The sequence below is a fragment of the Leucoraja erinacea genome, chromosome 18 (assembly GCF_028641065.1).
Source record: "Leucoraja erinacea ecotype New England chromosome 18, Leri_hhj_1, whole genome shotgun sequence".
NCBI classification, from domain to species: domain Eukaryota; kingdom Metazoa; phylum Chordata; class Chondrichthyes; order Rajiformes; family Rajidae; genus Leucoraja; species Leucoraja erinaceus.
The window spans coordinates 17,023,006-17,038,959 of record NC_073394.1 but is presented as its reverse complement, the minus strand read 5'-3'; the positions used below and the strand labels follow the sequence as shown (position 1 = coordinate 17,038,959).

The window sequence follows — 15,954 nt, the reverse complement described above, 5'->3', positions numbered from 1 at the left end:
AATGAATGTCAGAGCTGGGTATGAAGGAACTACAGATGCTGGTGTAAACCGAAGATAGACACAAAAGTATGATTATGGTTAAGGAGATGCTGGAGCAACTCGGTCTCAACCCAAAACCTCACCCATTCCTTCTATCCAGAGATGCTGCCTGTCCCGCTGAGTTACTCCAGCATTTTATGACTATCTAATGTCAGAGCTGGTGCAGTATAAAATGAATGGACCGCATAAAGTTAGGGTGCTGCCCTGACCATTTTGAACAATTACACTGAGGCAATTGCAATACACTGGGGCAATTGCATCATGATCTGCAGGATCAATTTCAAAGCTGTCCACTTTACTCGCCTTTGCCTTTTTACTGATCATCAAAGCAAATTTGTCTGCCATTTTTGATTTGTCGGAAACTAAGCAATATAAATCATATCAGGAAAGGTTCCAAAAGGGCATTTTTTCAGATGTCTCTCAAAAGACGGAGAATAGGTGCAGTTTAGGGAGAAAATATAAATGAATACATGTTTATGCCATGCTGTATGATTAACTGGTCTTCCTAAATCTCTGGGTAAAAGTCTTTTGACTTTGTCCAAAGAATATTGTCTCTTTATCTAAATTAGCATTTGTCTTATGGTTAATTGAATTCAGTTGAGATTTCAGGTTCCAGCGGAAGATGCTACCCTCGCCCTCCCCCCCTCTTCCCTCCCCCCCCCCTCCCCCCCCCCCCCCCCCCCCCCCCCCCCCCCCTTGCAAATGGAAACTTTTGATGGCGGAAGCGGAGGGAGCAGAAGATGGATGAAGAATGTAACATAAACAATTGCTGCCTTCTGGAGAATCAGCTTTGAGACAGGAACTCAGGAGCATGCTGCTCAGAAATAGGTGCATGAACCCATTTCAGATAGGATAACTTTGATGATAACCATGCAACTTAGTTGCCTTGAAATTAAACCCCAGTCAGAGCGATACATTCATGTTTTATCCGATTTGTATTTTATCATTCCTTTAATTTCTTAGCACCTATGTTTTGAATTCCGCACAAACAAAAATAATTCCTTAAGGTTCCATAAAGGTGTCTGTATCCAAATCAATTGTTACAATTGGTCACATAATGTTATGGAAAATTAATGAAACTGCAGTTCATTTAGAACAGACTTTAGATATGCAAAGAAAATGTTTCTCCTTTCAGTTATATTATTTTTTTCCACCTCTTGGAAAGTTTATGTCTAACAAATAATGCGTATGGGAACCATGATACAGGAATAATTTATTCCCATTACTACTGATGCAAACCATGCTGTCTGCTCGCATGAATGATTGTTGCACTGTTGATTTGTGGCATGTTTCAGCAGGGGAACAATGTCAGGAGAGGTTTTACAAGCCTGTCTCTTTAAAAGGCTGAGAGTTGTGGTGGGATTTTTACACACTTCTGGTCTGTAATTCTTTGAACAAAGAAACAACGTGGAAGATAGAAGGCTCTTACATTACATAAACGATACGGTGGCATTGTTGATTTAACCCCTTTGTTATGATTGCGTCAGCCACTTTCTTATCACACTGGCCTATATCAGCTTACTTTAAATTCTGCTTAAAGCCTATGTGTGATGTCAAGTAGTAAAAGGAAGCCTGCAACAACATTGGCACTGGGCTTTATTTGAATACAAAAACTGCTCCATTCCCTGCAAAAAATTGCTACTTTAAGAAAATTCAGAAAGTATTAAACACTTTTGGGAGAGTAACAACAATCAAAAAATAATTAACAATTTACTTGAAAATAGTTAATAATTTTGTTTATACAAATAGCAGATGATGGAAAGACTGTGTTCTGCTGTGGAATGTTTGTTAACTGGAACTGGAACGCCAATATTCAAATGCAAGTTAAAAGTTCAATGCTTTGAATTTAGCAAAATGCCCCAATATACTGTACTTCACAGGAATGTTAACAGACAAAATTTAATTGTGAGCCGCCTAAGGGAATATGAAGGAAGTTGATCAAAAGCTTGGTCAAAGTGCTGGTTTAAAGGATCTTCTTCAAAGAAGAGTGAGTGGGGTAGAGTTAAGATTTAGGCAGGGAATCCTGGTATCTGAGGACATATAGATGAAGCCGCAGTCAACAAAATAGAACAAATTATGCTGGAAACATTAAAGAGATAGAGGTGGAGGACTCTTGTAATAGTTGAATCGACAATTTGCTTACAGCTGCGTCCAGGCTCGGGTATCAAGAGTTTATCAAGGGTGTAGGAAAGAACTGTAGATACTGGTTTAAACCAATATTTCGAGCTCCAAAGTCATCTTGCTGAGGTCAGAGTGAGGCCAAACGCAAATTGGAGGAACAGGACCTCATATTTCTCTTGGGCAGCTTACAAACCAGTGGCATGAATATTGATTTCTCTAACTTCAAGTAAACCCTTGCATCCCTCTCATAGAAACATAGAAATTAGGTGCAGGAGTAGGCCATTCGGCCCTTCAAGCCTGCACCGCCATTCAATATGATCATGGCTGATCATCTCTCTCTGTCCCTCCCCCACCCAAGTCATTGTTCTAGCTTCAGTCTTGTTGAGTCGCATTGTCTATAAATTGTTTTTACCTAGCCCACAGCTAATAATGGCCTGTTTCCTTTACCATCATTACTTTTTTTCATATCTTTCATTCATTTGTTCTATATCTCTCTACATCACCATCTGTATCTCTCGTTTCCTTTTCCCCTGACTCTCAGTCTGAAGAAGGGTCTCGACCCGAAACGTCACCTATTCCTTTTCTTCAGTGATGCTGTCAGACTCTGCTGAGTTACTCCAGTTTTTTGTGTCTATCTTGAGTTTATCAAGGATGCCAGGTGTTTAATGCATTCTATTGCAGGCACTAAACTGAAAGATGGATAGGCAAAGCATTAGTCATTTGAAATGTGGAAAGTTATAGGCAGAATCTTTGTCCATCAGATGTATTAAAATGGAGGGTGGTTTTGAGGACGCAGCAGAATAGTCAACATGGTAATTTTAATATGTCATTGAAACCCAATTCATCATTCTCCTCTCCTTAGTGTTAGTGCACATTTCGACAAGAAATATTATAAGGTTCTTCCAGGCTCAAAAAATACAATAAAAGACAATGTTTAATTAAATGTTGAAGTGATATATTGCACAAAGTGCTGAGAAGTGCACTGTCATTCATGTTCCTACACAGTCAATTTGTGATTCCTGGGATGGGTTCAATCAGAGACATCTACACCACTTACAACACAGCAACTCTGACAGCTTCTTTGATCAAGATACTGAACATTAATATCCCTTTATGCTTTAGACCAGTGGTTCCCAACCTTTTTTTGGCCATGCCCCACCTAATCACCTCTAAAATCCTGATGCCCCCCCCTTGCTTTCCCTTGAGAGAAAACGGAGGAAATAGATATTATAAGGGTAACTTAGCAAAAGCTCTTTGAATCGCATTTCTAAATCCAATTCAATAAATAAGGTTCTCCCATGACCTCGCGCGCTTCGTGCGACGTGCATGAAGAGCGATGGCGCGGTGATTATGTAATAACTACACAATAAAGACCTTTTTTACCCCCAAAAAATTATTTACTCAAAATAACATCTGAAACATAAACTACATATGTTTACCTGATGGAAAATCCAAAAAAATAAAAATCGAAAATTTGGACCCAGACCTCCTCAGTCGCGCTCAATTGCCCCCCTTAAAAATCAAATTGCCCCCCTGTGGGGCGTACGCCCCACGTTGGGAACCACTGCTTTAGACATACAGAAAGTGGCACCTCTGGCCCACCAGGTCTGCACAGACCAGTGACCACCCTGTACACTAGCATTATCCTACACTCTGGGGACAATTTTCACAATGTCTCTGAAACCAAATAACTTACAAACCATTACATCTTTGGAGTGTGGGAGGAAACCAGAGCACCCAGAGAAAACCCACGTGGTCACAGGGAGAATGTACAAGCTCCACACTGACAGCACCCGTAGTCAGGATTGAACAACTCCTGAGATGGACGACAACAGAAAGGAGGAGGAGGACGTGGTCAACCGTGCAGGATGGGAGGAGGGCACAGAATCGTGGTTGTGGACAGAGTCTGTCACTTGTTATCCAAAACTGAAATACTGTAGATGCTAGAACTCTGAAATGGAACGGAAAATGTTGGGAATGCTCAGTGGGTCGGGCAACACCCACGGGGAGAGAAATGGAGATGATATTTAAGGGGGTATTTTTTTAATCACAACTTGAAAATGTTTGCAATAAATCAAATTTTAAGCTGGAATGAAAGGGGTGATGAGCAGAGAGACCAGAACGGATGCTCTGTGATAGGCAAGAGACCAGAAGAGATTGCATGATGTAAGTGGTGGTGGTGCAAATTGGTAAAGTGTGGTAAAGGCTGTTGAATAAAAACACAATGCTTAGAGGAGGTATGAATAGTAGAATTGTAAAATCCTAGTTAAAGCCATGTTAAAGCTTGGCTGGTGATATTTCATTAGATTCGTACGAATGGTGAACAAACATTCGGGAGGCCATAACACTTTAGGGAGAAAGTGTGGTTAGAAATAGAGCAATAGTTTCCGAGGATATAGTTGGCACGAGTACATTTTGAATGATCTCTTATCCTTGAAAGGGAACATAACAGTAGCTGTATGATGAGATATGCTGATAGTGGCCTTAGGAAGGCAGGACAAAAGTTGCCCGGTCAGCTATTTATTGCAGATAGGTTCATGACAGAAGGAAATGATCGCCATGGCTTATCTCGGAGAGGTGCGATGGAGATAGTGGGGAGAGACTCAGGTTCAGGGCCAGTTCTTGTGGAGACAGGAAGGGGAAGAAAGGGAAAACACATGGGGGTCTTGTCTTAATTACTTTCCAACTGATGATGGTAAAGCCACAGGGTAAATTCTTAAATTAGCACTTGTTCTTGGTTCTCTGATGTGCTTCAGGCATAATTCATAATGACTCTTTTCAATTCTCATTTACTTTCAGCGACTGATAAGTGACAGCAGGTTTATTATCCATTCCTTATTTTTCCATTGTGTTGTTCACCCTTGACTAACAATGTGGGGCTAGTGGATTATGCATTATTTTAGATGAAAACAGAAAATGCACAAAGTAATTGAAATTAAATACAGGTTAGCACAGTGTCCATTATTCATAAGCAGAATATAATTGATCACCCTGCAAAATCCAATACAGGATTGTTAAAACCAAATGAAAACGGATATAAAAGCACAAAGAAAGGCTGAATGAATAGGTAGCAGCCAAAAGTTCAAACGTTTAAAATAGTTCATACCAAGGCAGGTTTCTTCGGCAGTCAATTCATACACTTTAGCTGCACAGGATTGAACTTCAGAAAACTGTTAATTGAATTTTAAATCTGACAATGATGTCCTCAAAATTGTTTGCAACTTAAAAAATTCAAGTTGCTTTTTGACAAAACACATTATTTAAAAGAATTAAACCAAACCTGACACTGGATGGTTAAATGGAGAAATGGTAAAGACTGAAAGATCATTAATTAATTTTTGTTTAGTAGCAAGCGACTAAAATAATTCAGTGTTTTTCAACAGCGAAGCATAATAACAGGAAGTTTGCATGAAAGGGTGTAGCTGGGCTACTGGGAGTTTAGTCTTTAGCTTTTAATGCAGACAGAAATAAACACAGTACATGCTGCAAATACACATCAATCTCCTCTGTAAAATGATGAGTAGACAAAGATTAAAATATATGGAATAAATTTTAGAAGTACAATGTTGCTAATGCAACTACCATACAATGTGCTTAGCTTCACCAATTGGACAGATTTCTAGGCACATGTGTTATGTTCCCGACTGGCCCATTTCAGACTGCAGGAGTACGTGCTGAGAGATGCACTGAAGCTTTGGTGCAGCCAAAGCCAAGACCCTGGGGGGTGCAATGGAAGGGGGGGGGGGGGGGGGGGGGGGGGGGGGGGGGGGGGGGGGGGGGGGGGGAGGACGACTACAGTTTAGGGTCTTTCTGCTGCTGAACACTGAGAGTCCAATGGGAACAATCCTCAAACAAGGGAAGGATGTTGACCACAATGTTGACTGAGATGGCGCAGTTCAATTATGAAAAGGGACTGGAGAAGCTAAGTCTGGTTTCCCTGAAGTGGAGCAGAATACAGGGGACATGACTGGTACATAAAATTACGAAGGGGTTTCTTTCCTATATTTAGGGTAGAAACCTTTCCAAATTCAGAGGTGGATAAAACATGCGGACGCCAGTTTAGGGTTAGGGGGAAGAGGTTAAGAGGAGATATGAGGATGGTTTGGTTGCACTACGAACTTCAGATTTGTACAATTATGGTCTGGTTACCTACTATTATGATTATTAATGTATTGTATTATTGATTTTTAAAATATTTGTTTGTGTGTTTTGCATTAATGGGCATGTAAAAATACGGCAAGAAAGAATTTAATTGTTCTACTACTGGTAAATATGACGATTAAACACTCCTCACGCGGAAACAGGCACTTTGTCCCATCGAGTCTGCACTGACCAACAATTCCCGCACATTAACATTATCCAACATCTAGGGACAATTTTTACATTTATTCCGAGCCAATTAACCTTTCAACCTGTACGTCTTTGGAGTGTGGGAGGAGTATGAATGAGGAGCCGAGAAGAAATGAGTGAATCTCTGGAATATTCTCAGCACGAGCTCTGTGGAGGATCAATCATTCAGTATATTCATCAGATATCAATAAATGTGCAAATATTAAGGACATTGTGGATATGGGATTAGTGTGGGAAAGAGGAGCTGAGCAAACACAAGGGTTCAAGTCCCTTTCTCCTGCTTCGATTTCTCATGTTCTTATTCTGCATTTCTGCATAATAATAATCTTCCACAGTCCAGGGGGTGTTACCCACTCTGCCTTGTTTCCACCCAGGGTTGTCATCGTTTTAGCTATATATCACACTAGGATCCTGTGCTGCTGTGGCTGTTTATCTGCACTCCTACCAACTTGCGCCTGAAAATTCCACGAACTGCAGTGAGAAGGCCAGCGAGTGCGCATTGATAAAACATATGCTGGTTGATGATAGTATGTTATTTTTGGGAGGGGAGTTGGTGAATGATAAGACCAGCCTTTTGCATTAAAGTAATCAGTCTTTTTACTGCTCATTGTATTTTTTTGAAGGATGATTTTGCAAAAAAAATCTTTAGTGTTAGCAAGGTTATACTCAAAAAATATTTTACCCTGTCTCATCTAGTGAGGCTGACTTTAACAATGGCAGTAAATTCTACCTAACTGCCCACGTTGTCATCTGATTAGAGAATGGAATTAGAAGACAATGAAAGATTATACAAGTCACAACGTTTTTTTCTCAGAACAATAAACTATGAAAACTTTGTTCATAAAATAGAGTTAACACAAACTAGAAAAAAACCAATAACATAAGTGGTGTCATTTTTTGCCAAGAGAAAGACAAAATATTTCATAGCAACTTCCGTGAATGAAATAGTTGACAAATTTACACACAACTTACAGGCAACAAGTCAAAATTAATTTCAACAATCGCCATCTGTAATTTGTGTTTCTTGTTTTTACCCATAGGTAAATGCTTCATTCCATGACTGGTGGGCCTCCAAGGTTTGGGATGAGCCCGTTCTCGTTCAGCTTGCTCCTTTACTCTGCAGTCTTTGTGCTCTGGTGACAAGATGCAGACAAAACAGTGAAGAATTGTTAGGTTCAAACTCACATTTTAACAACAGCAGCTTGCACTGCTCTGTAACTGAGTGGAATGAATACCTGAACTCTCAGTGTTGTGCTCTGAATTTGCACGACAGGCACGACATTTTGGAATGGAATTAAGTTTTGAATTCAGTTTTAACAGTGTTTATTTGAAAAGTCACTACTTCAATCCAGTCTTTTTCAACAAGCTGATATACGTACAAGTCGTTGGGGGAAATAATGACTTTATCTGAAAATTATCAAAGGTTTAAATGAAACCATTTCTCACCATTTATTTTTTAAGCTATTGGGGGGATTTTCAACCCCAATCACACATCTCTTGCTTGGAAAACAAGGGGTTGGAAATTTAAAATATGAGTGAGGCAGGGTGAGGCACGGAGGGCTGGGGAGAAGGGCATTGCAAACATGTGGTCAGAAGGGCAATTAGGGATGGCCAATAACTAACTACTGGTCCCGCTACCAATGCTCGTATGCCAAAAAAAATGAAATTAAAAAGCAAGGTTGTTGACCGTCATTTTTACTGCTGTTGCATTTTGTGGGATCTTCCTGAGTATGCTCTGTCCCGAATCCACAATACCCTGACATTTACATTTCTCATATTGCTATTTACTGTTATCTCTCAAATTCAAGCTTTTACTTCTTGTTAAAATAATTCCCTTACTATTTCCTACTCCAGCTAATAAAACACATTTTATTAACTGCAGTAGGAAACAGCAAGGAAAATGTTTTTATGACTTCTTGGCAGTAGACTCTAAAAGGATCCTAATCTTACGAGTAAATCTGAGGTAAATGGAGGAAGGAGCAACTAACAGTCATGACAGGTAAACTGGGAGCCAAATTAATGAGATTAAAAGCTTAGATCAGTTACTTTAAAAATATATCAGGTCATGGTGGTTTGTGACTTCATATGATTTACCAAGAGACTTGAGTGGTTTTGTAAAAGGATTTTCCTTTGGTATAGATTTACTTCTGTATAGATTTAATTATAAGTAGACTGCATCCTATTTGTGATTATAATAAATAAAACAGTGGGATCTTTACGTTATATAAAGCTCCATTTATTCACACCAACTAATTCTAGTTTGTAATTCTACATTGGTTTTGTTTGTATAATATTTCTGTCAGATCTTGCTTTTTCCTGTATCTATCCTTCCTATTAGGAAAATTGCTTCCTTAAAGGTAGACTATTCATAGTAGCAGACTAGCATGAAGAGACAGCATCTGTGCTGGAAAAATCTAAGGTTTAAAACTAATGTAATCTCAGCTAGAGGAAAAGTTTAATATGTTTTCAAGAGAGAGTTAGATTCAGCTCTTAGGGCTAACAGAATTAAGGGATAGGGGGAAAAAGCAGGAACGGGTACTGATTTTGGATGATCAGTCATGATCATATTGAATGGCGGTGCTGGCTTGAAGGGTCGAATGGCCAACTCCTGCACCTATTTTCTATGTTTCTATGTTTCTAATACAGAGATGTAGGTGGAAAATGGAAAGGGGATTAGTGTATCCAAAAAAATCTGCATTTATTAAGTGCGTCAGGGGAATTGAAAAAACCCATCAAACTTATATGACCTTAACTGTAGTTTTGGATGCCGGTTGTAACTTTCACTGTATTCTTCTGTGTGGTTGCAGATTATATCAATGAGTCAGTTGCTAAATGCGCCTTATAATTGAATTATTTAGTTCACAAATATCAGTTTTAGTTTTGGCCATTCTGTGCTAAAATAAACCCAGCTGAAGCAGAAGCGAACTAAAGTTGAGAGCTCTGTACTAGGGAGTTACAATCAAGGGGAAAACAACAATTACTTTAAGGCTTGGGTTTAACATTCTTAATGTGATTGTGCATTACTGTGCCAAAGTTATCACTACTAAAACTTTTCGGATGAATAGACTGAGCAAACCATTCGATAACCGTACACATGAGTAATTACTTTGCACCAGATGGTTGCCTAAACTGACATTGAACTGCTGTAATGCTATGAATAGCGCAACTTCCTGCTACTGCTTGCAGCAGTAAGGGTTGTCAGCAGACCTTCTTTGGCATTTTACAAATCTTTTAGCAAACCACTGGGATATGCAATTCTCCCAGTTGTATTTTGTGCGATTTTTAATCAATTCAGTATATTCCATATGGAAATCTAAGGCTGTCTTTAGGGATCATATATTTGTACCATTGAATATGCACCAATTGCTGAAAACCAAATTTAGAGCAGGGTAGTAGTTAAGGTTTGGCAATCTTGAGCATGCATGGGAATATAGCCGCAGTTTAATTGACTGAATACAAAACATTGTACAGGGTACCAGCAAAGAACTTACACAAATTGCTATAGATGATAAATTTTCAGCACACAAAATACAGCACTCAGATATTATTTTCTTACAAAAAATGGAATGTATCTGCACACTCTTTGTGTTTTAATATAGAACATAGAACAGTACAGCACAGGAACAAGCGTTTTGGCCCATGATATATATGCTGGACATGATGCCAAATTAAACCAATCCCTTCAATCTGCAGTTGATCCATATCCCTCCATTCCCTGCATATCCATGTGCCAATCTAAGAGCCCCTTATATGACATTATTTTACCTGCTACTACCCTCGCCCAGGCAGGACATTCCAGGCATGTACCATCCTCTGCGTAAACACAACTTGTCCTGTGCAGCTTCTAGCACAAGATGACTATAGATTTTAGTTGTGGATCTTAGATAGGACTTCCTCCCACCCTCTCAGCCCACTACAGTGGGTACTGAACGGCCAGCAGCAGCATCAGTAAAGAAAATGACTGAGATAAAACAGCACACCTTTGCAAGAATATACATTTATCAATGAATATTCAGGAATTTGAACAAGAAAGTTTGATAAGCAAATATATTATTTAATCTCTGATACTTGTGATGAAATAAGGACATCACAAATGTACAATTGTTTTTTTTAAGGTGATGCCTATTGCAATTTGGTGGCCATTTAAGCACTGCAAGATCTCAGGATCACCTGATATCCCTGGTTATGATTTGGTTAGCTGCAGCAGAAAGACAAGAAAGATTTTGAAAATTAGTGCTTGATCACTTTGAAAGTCAGCCCAGAGAAAGACTATAGTGATCTTTCACGAATCACTGTATTCAGGAATGATTCCAGAAGACTGGAATATTGCAAAGGTGACTCCACTGTTTAAGAAGGGAACCAGGCAAAATATAGGAAATTATAGGCCAGTTATATTTTCTGTGTTGGGTAAAATTTTAGTCCATTAATAAGGATGAGGGTTTGGGGTGCTTGGTAGCTCATAACAAAATAGGCAAAAGTTAACATGGTTTTGTAAAGGGGACATCTTGCCAAACAAATCTGTTGGAGTTTTTGGAGGAGATAACACGCAGGATAGACAAAAGAGTGGATGTAGTATTTTCAGAAGGTCTTTGTTAAGATACCACATATGAGGAAGCAAAACAAGATAGGACCACGTGGCATTGTAGGTAAGGTGGAGAGGGAACAGATGAGGTTTATGAGAATGATGCCGGGGATGATTGGATTAATGTATGAAGAGAAGAGTATATGAAGACTCTGGGCCTGTACTCAATGTGGTTAGAATGATGAGGGGGGATCTCATTGAAACGTATCAGATAATGAAATGCCTAGATAGAGTGGACATGGAAAGAATATTTCGGCAATGGGAGAGTCTAGAACCAGAGCTTCAGAATAAAAGGACGCATCTTCAATATTGAGATGAGAAGGAATTTCTTTAGCCAGAGAGTGGTGAATGTATTGAATTCATTGACATGGCTGTGGAGGGAAAATTATTGGGTATTTTTATGGCCAAGATTGAGAGGTTCTTGATTCAGGAAGGGCGTCTAAGATTACAGGAAAAAGGCAGGAGAAAGGAGACAAGAGAGAAAAATAGATCAGCCACGATTGAATGGCGAAAAATAGATCAGCTACGACTCAATGGGCTGAATGGCCTATTTCTACTCTGTGTCTTACTATCTTATGGTCTTAATACAATTAAACAGGAATGCATATGTACCTATGATTTGGTCATGGCACTCAAAAGGCGAGAGAAAAAGGATACGTGCTGAAAGATAATTTTTACGAGGCTTGAACATTAGAACCTCTGTGTTTAAGGCAAGAATTGCTTACAATTGATTCCAATCCTAGCAGAAAAAAATTATTTCACTTCTGGCCTCGTATCAACATGCAAGACATACTCAAAATCATAATGCACTATGCTGACCTCAAAGCTAATTCGCAGCTCACTTTATCGTATGTTGAGTAAGCTGGACCCAAAATATGCCTTCACAAACTCAGAAATCATGAGTATGTTCCTGTCATGACCATTTCAAGCAGTAGAAATGTTGTTTATTCTGAAGAACTGCAATTCAACACAATATTTTATCAGTACGAAGAAATGCCCCTGATCTTTCCAATTTGGTCTCTGAGAATTAAAACAAAAATCTAACTGGTTCAAACAAAAACATTCAAGCTCTAAAGATGCATAGGAAGGAACTGCAGATGCTGGTTATTCACCAAGGATAGACACAAAATGCTGGAGTAACTCAGCGGGACAGGCAGCATCTCTGGAGATGATGATTCTTTCACCTTTTTCCACTTTAACATAATTTCCTCTCAAAAATTGCTTCCTTCTTTCTGTAGTTCCATGTGTGTAGTCCCATACACGTACATGTTAGTGTATGTTATCAGATAAAATAGATAACATTAGTGTATGTTATCTATTTTATCTGTTAACTGCAGCGAGTTTCTTTACTTTTTCTACGTGGGGGAGGGGGGTAGGGTAAGGGGGAACGCTTCCCAGTCGTTTCCTGGCGAGGATGCGACTATTCTCCGAGCGGCCTGCCAACTGGATTGCCTGCCGGGGACCGGACCAAGCTTCAGTGACGGAATCGCAGCGCTGAATTCACGGCAGAGCGATACATACCCGGATCACCGTTTGAAGTTGCGGAGTGCTGAGCCCGCTGTTCCAACATCGTGGAGCTGAGGTTTGAAGAGCTCCCAACGCGGGCGGCGCTGACCTCAACATCGCGGAGTCCCTGGGACCCTTTTCCGAGGGCCGCCAGCGTGACTCACCGCCCAGCGCTGCCTGTGGACTCCGGGAGCCGCGGACTCTGGTAGGGGGCCAATTCGGAGGTACAGGCCACGGAGATTGTTCTCCCGTTTCGACGTCGGAGTTCCATCATCACGGCGAACGGGCCTGAATACCGGGCCACCCATAGTGGCGACTGCGGAGGGCTAGGGAGGCCCCGACCACGGGTGAACATTAAGAACAACAGAGGAAGAGGACTGGTACCTTCCCTCACAGTGGGAAACTTTGATTCTGCTGTGTCGGGATGTTTTATGTTGGACTCTATCATGTGTTGTGTTCTTTATTTCATTGTATGGCTGTATAGTGAACACACATTTCACTGTGTCAACTGGCACATGTGACGAATAAATGTATCTTGTATCTTGTCAATCAATATAACAAGTTATAACTATAGTAAAATGTAGCCCGTGTGTAGGAATGAATCTGTTTGGAAGTGGAATGTTCCAGCTGGAACTGTTTGCTGTGTTTACTTCCTTTATGTTCAGTTACTGTTGCATGTTAGGTTCTGATAGGTTTCTGAAATCCAGCTGTCTTCCTGTGGAAGGTCAGATATGTCACTGAGGGGTATTAACCACAAACCTGCAATGGTGCAAAGTACATAAAGGAGCCTAAGCTGTCAAACCCATGGTATAAATAATTTGATTTGCACATCTCTCATATTCCTTCTCATATTAAAGTATTAGTTTATTAAAGCAGGAAAATTGGGTTAGGAGGGAGAGACAGATTAGTGATTGAATGGTGATGTAGACTTGATGGGCTGAAAGGGTTTAATTCTACTCACTTAAAGCACACGGCATTGGGGGTTCAGTATTGATGTGGATAGAGAACTGGCTGGCAAACAGGAAGCAAAGAGTAGGAGTAAACGGGTCCTTTTCACAATGGCAGGCAGTGACTAGTGGGGTACCGCAAGGCTCAGTGCTGGGACCCCAGCTATTTACAATATATATTAATGATCTGGATGAGGGAATTGAAGGCAATATCTCCAAGTTTGCGGATGACACTAAGCTGGGGGGCAGTGTTAGCTGTGAGGAGGATGCTAGGAGACTGCAAGGTGACTTGGATAGGCTGGGTGAGTGGGCCAATGTTTGGCAGATGCAGAATAATGTGGATAAATGTGAGGTTATCCATTTTGGTGGCAAAAACGGGAAAGCAGACTATTATCTAAATGGTGGCCGATTGGGAAAGGGGGAGATGCAGCGAGACCTGGGTGTCATGGTACACCAGTCATTGAAGGTAGGCATGCAGGTGCAGCAGGCAGTAAAGAAAGCGAATGGTATGTTAGCATTCATTGCAAAAGGATTTCAGTATAGGAGCAGGGAGGTTCTACTGCAGTTGTACAGGGTCTTGGTGAGACCACACCTGGAGTATTGCGTACAGTTTTGGTCTCCAAATCTGAGGAAGGACATTATTGCCATAGAGGGAGTGCAGGGAAGGTTCACCAGACTGATTCCTGGGATGTCAGGACTGTCTTATGAAGAAAGACTGGATAGACTTGGTTTATATTCTCTAGAATTTAGGAGATTGAGAGGGAGATCTTATAGAAACTTACAAAATTCTTAAGGGGTTGGACAGGCTAGATGCAGGAAGATTGTTCCCGATGTTAGGGAAGTCCAGGACAAGGGGTCACAGCTTAAGGATAAGGGGAAATCCTTTAAAACCGAGATGAGAAGAACTTTTTTCACACAGAGAGTGGTGAATCTCTGGAACTCTCTGCCGCAGAGGGAGTCGAGGCCAGTTCATTGGCTATATTTAAGAAGGAGTTAGATGTGGCCCTTGTGGCTAAGGGGATCGGGGGTATGGAGAGAAGGCAGGTACGGGATACTGAGTTGGATGATCAGCCATGATCATATTGAATGGCGGTGCAGGCTCGAAGGGCCGAATGGCCTACTCCTGCACCTAATTTCTATGTTTCTATGTTTACTCCTATCACTTATGAACATACAATTCCACATGGTAAAGTGAGAGGAGACAGAAGATGGCAAAGACTGCAAAGAGAGTGGAAGAATGGTATTAAAGAGACCTTTAGCTTGTTTGCAGCAGCTTTGGGCTTGAATCAGTGTTGGTTGTCTTAGAGTCTGCTGGACAGGCGGCAGCTGGCTGACAAATGGCACCTGATTGACTCTCTTCAGATGCTCATTTCCTCAGATACTATTTTTTATCACCAAAATGCAATAAAATTGTTGGATACATTTGAAAACAACAGTAATTACCAGATAATTATGTAATTTGAGCAATGTGGGCTATCTTAGTTCTAATATCAAAATTAAATTAATTATGTTCTGCACATATGCAATGAACTTAGACAATGGTCATGTTATTAAAATAATCAAGGGATGACATACTTACAAATATAATGATGAGAAACATATGATTTAACCTATAACAAAATTATTGGAAGATGCTTTCACATTTCTAGGTATAATTCTACAGTTGGATGTTGTGATACAGCAGTTCACAATCCTGCTACTTTTCAAAAGAAAATAGAGTACACTTTGTTAAGAACAATTGTTGAAGGTTTCCATTAAGTTATTTTTCTGCTAAGAGGTTTGTTTAAGTTATCATTAGGTTTTAAAGTATTCTTTGCTTATTCCCAACTCCAGACAAAACATGCCATTGCATGTAATCGTAACACGCCAATGGACTGTGCAAAGTCAGTTCCTCAATTACTTATTTTCCTTCCGCAGTCTACCAAGTAATGGCCTGTTTATCTTTTAGGATCAAGCTCCTTATGTTATTAAATGTAAGCTTTGCTTTTAAAAAAAAAAATCCTTTGCCCTTTTTGAGACTGACTTATGCTGTGGGATAATGTTTTAGCGCCATCAGTGTTCACTACCTCAGTGAAGCAATTTTTCCTGATATCCAGGATTCTCATTACTGCACCACACAGAAATTAGTGAATTTAATGTAAACCAGACTTCTGGCTATAAACATGTCTGTTGTTTTATATAGTAATGAGTTTTATTGCACCATATCCTTTCATTCCCTCAATGATGTTTATCTATTCTACATTTCACAAGCTTCTTTATGGAACCAAGTTTTTTTTTTTAATTTGAGGGCAGTATTTAATGCACTAATCAGTAAAATAAAAGCAGGCATATACCAAGTGCTTATAATTTGGTGGAAGTTGTAAAAGGTCTTACCGAAAAAGAGGGCTCAATTCCCCATCCGCCCTTTTT

The 15,954-nt window shown here is 40.1% G+C and overlaps 1 long non-coding RNA gene across 1 annotated transcript in view; it reads left to right on the top strand.

Moving 5' to 3' along the window:
• Positions 1-8,781, top strand: part of LOC129705698 (uncharacterized) — a 33,109-nt gene extending 24,328 nt beyond the window's left edge. Inside the window, exon 3 of the long non-coding RNA XR_008724943.1 lies at positions 7,551-8,781. This is a non-coding gene — a long non-coding RNA (uncharacterized LOC129705698). The remainder of the gene's footprint in view (positions 1-7,550) is intronic.
• The last annotated feature ends 7,173 nt before the right edge of the window (positions 8,782-15,954 follow it).